Genomic DNA, 3813 nt, shown 5'->3' with positions numbered 1-3813 from the left:
TGCCACTTCCTCTCCATCCCTGATCAAGGGATAGTCATAACTTTTTTGTATACCTTTCATTTTCTTAATCGTACCCCACACTCTCTCAATGGGGGTTGTACGCCCCACCGAGTTACAAAAATTCTTCCAATGCTCCTTTTTTGCCTTTCTCACTGCTCTTTTCACTAGAGCTTGTGCCTTTTTGTACTCAATCAAGCACTGATAGTTATGGGACCTTTTCAACAACCTAAACATTCTGTTCCTCTCCTTAACTGCCTCCTGACATTCTTTTGTCCACCATGGCACTATCCTGTTTAGGGGCCTTGGTACTGACTTTGGGATAGCTCCCCCTGCAGCAGTCACTATACCTGAGTTAATTTCCCCCCACAACTCTTCTACACTCCCATTTTCATCAACCAATGATAAGAATTCATCGCTCAGCTCTGTATATTTCTCCCAATCAGCTCTTTCCAGTAACCATCTGCCCCCTCCTGTAACCCCTTCATTTTGCACCTCTACCCCAACCTGAACCCTAATGGGGAAGTGGTCACTCTCCATTGTGTTCCCATTTAAAACCACCCACTCACACTTGTCAGCCACATTCCTGGACACTATGGTTAAATCTATTGCTGATTCTGTCCCTCTAGAGATGTCAACCCTGGTGGCTGACCCATCATTTAGGCAAACTAATCCTTCTTCATCCATGTATTCTTCCAGCACATTACCATTAACATCATTCTTGTCACCCCACAATGTGCTATGTGCATTAAAATCTCCACACCAAATTCTTTTCCCAGACATTTCCTTACCAATTCCTTCAAGTGACCCTAATTCCAGCTGCCTACAAGGGTTATAAAAGTTCACAATCGACACTTTCCCTTCTTTAGACCATACTTCAATAATGACGTATTCCAGGTCTTCCCCTTTCCTTACCTCACTAAACTGAAGACCCCTCTCAATGAAGGTGATAACCCCTCCACCCTTGCCAGAGTCCCTGTCCCTCCTTACTGCAATAAACCCCTTTATAACAAAGTCTAGCTTGGGGATCAGCCATGATTCTTGAATGCATATAACATTAGGCCTCACCTCCAGCTTCTCAATATACCTCTTAAATTCTTGCCCATTAGCAATCAGACTCCTTGCATTCCATTGAAGGATGTGCAGCACCATCAAAATGTAACTAATGGCTCTAAGCATGATTGCGATTGAGATGTGTTCACGTCATTACCAGCAGTTGGCTCATTAAGAGCTTCTACAACAGTTTCCCATTCCAGACCTTCAATATCCAATAACTTTTTGGCAGACTTAACTATAATCTTAATCCTGTCAGTCCTGCTCCTATACTGAGCAGTTCCGTTAATAACATCAGTCATAAAGAGCACAAAATCAAGTTTCTTAACAATAAGAGAATCATCTTGTATTTTTTTTACATGTCATGCACTCTACCTCCTTCCTGTTGTTGTCGCTCTTTGTCGTAGGCACTAGTCTGGGAACTCGCTTTACTGCTTCTGCGTATGACATTCCTTGCTCCACTTTAATTCTCTGAACTTCTCTCATTCGCTTAAACACCTCGCATCCTCCATACGCTGCACTATGATTGCCCCCACAATTACAGCATTTTTGAGTTGCCCCCTGTGCACATTCTCCATACTTGTGTTCACCTCCACACTTGCTGCATCTCGTTTTACCATTACATACGGCCGCTACATGCCCATACCTTTGACACTTGAAGCACCTCAGCAGAGGAGGGATATACATCCTAACATCATAACACATGAAACCAATAAAGACCTTTTGCGGGAGCCTCATTTCATCAAAAGTTAGTAACACGAACAGGCTGTCCTTCAATACACCATCCCTCTTCATCTTCAGGCGCTTTGCCTCTTTTACTTTGACATTTCTTATGCTTGCAACCAATTCCTCCATTGAATCATCTATTGGGATTCCCGTTATTACTCCTCTAATCAGCTCCTTATCTTGGCCAACCACACATTTTACATTCTGACCGCAAAACTCGGTTATCTTTACTGCTCTCGATTGTTGTTCTTCATCCACACACTCTACCAGAAGTGCCCCAGACCTTGTCTTACTAGCACGTACAACTTCGCCCAACTCTTTATGCACCTGTTTTGTCAATTGGATGGGACTCCAACCCGCAAAAGATTCCCCCTCATTTACAAAACTGAAAAATACCTTGTACGATTCCTTCCTCACAGATGAATCCATATCCTCCATAATTATCCTTTGATAAGAATTCCCTTTTGATTTTTTACGCTTGGGTCCCCCATCCTCACCATACCCGCGCTCAGGTTCATCCATCCTACACTTCCTACTCCGTCACTTCCTACCGGCAACTCCTGACCATTCACAGTCCAGCGGCCCCTCAGCTCGAGTCGCCAGAGGTCCGTAACTGGGGTCTGTATCGTAGGATACGGGCCTGCTCACCAGCCAATCAGAGCGCAGGATTTGGACTGCGAAAAAACATAATTTTCTTTATTTTAATTTTACATTCTATATTTTCCCTTCATTTTGTCACTTGATTTTATGGACCACAATGGAAATAAGTGTTTTCACTTTCTTGTGTCATCCATGTATTTATAATGTATTTACATTGAATTTACTAAATAAAATCAATCAATCAGTCAATCAGGTCCAGCACTCAACTTCCCCTCGCCCAGGTTGGGAAGAGTTGAATAACCTGATATTGTACTTCTGGGGACAAAGGATCTCCAAAATCTGTTCAGAGCTCTGTGACAGCAACCTGCCGCTGAACATACTCCTCCGCTTCATTATGGTTGTGTGCAGTGGGAGGGTGTCAGTGTCCATTGATAGAAAGCAGTTTGTACAGGGTTCTTCTCTTTGCCACCATTGCCAATATAATCTATTTTGCAAAAGTCATCATATTACTGAGTAATGTTCATGTCTACCTAATCACACCAAGGGGTGACAACACTTAATTATGTACACTGTACATAATTAAGTGTTGTCACCCCTTGGTGTGATTAGAATAGCATGGCATTTGTAGGGTTTCTGAGTTCCCTGCTAAAAACATGAGAACCATTTGAAATTTCTCGTGTGGTTTGAATGGGTTGTCTGTAATGATGAAATGTTTTATTCCTAATGGGTCCTCAGTAGTTCTAATTTTATTATGATGGCAATCATCTACTCATGAATGCAGGACCTGTTGGATTCTTGTGGTATTTAATAATAACCAGGAAATCCATAGTAGAAACCTTCAGGAATGTGATGCAGATCACTAAGCCAAGTCCCATTAACGTCCATTTATTTTGCTAACAGATTCTAATTTTTCTTGTAAGGGTTATTCCTTACATAACAGGCATTTAGCAGACGCTCTTATCCAGAGCAACATACAACGTACCCAGAGCAGCCTGGGGGTTGGGTCCCTTGCTCAAGGGCACTTCAGCCATTCTTGCTGGTCCAAGGAAACAAACTGGCAACCTTTTGGTCCCAAAGCTGCTTCTCTAACCATTAGGCCATGCCTTTCCCTGTTCTGTGGTATAGAATAATCCATCCATCCATTGATCTATACCGTTTATCCATCAGGGTTGTGGGAAAGCTGGAGCCAGTCCCAGCTGATTTCGGGTAAGAGTTTGGGTACACCCTGGGCAGGTCGCCAGTCTATCTCAGGACTAACACAGAGACAAACAACCCTCACATTCACACCTATGGCCAATTTAGAGTAGTCAGTTGAGCACTGGCGCGCCAGGAGGAAACCCATGCAGGGATGGGGAGAACATGCAAAAGCCACACAGATTGGCCCCAATCAGCTGCAAGGTTTGAACCCAGTGCTAACCACTGGTGCAGAATAAGTAA

The sequence above is a fragment of the Neoarius graeffei genome, chromosome 2, assembly GCF_027579695.1.
Source record: "Neoarius graeffei isolate fNeoGra1 chromosome 2, fNeoGra1.pri, whole genome shotgun sequence".
In the NCBI taxonomy this organism is placed as follows: domain Eukaryota; kingdom Metazoa; phylum Chordata; class Actinopteri; order Siluriformes; family Ariidae; genus Neoarius; species Neoarius graeffei.
Note: the sequence above shows the minus strand (reverse complement) of the source record.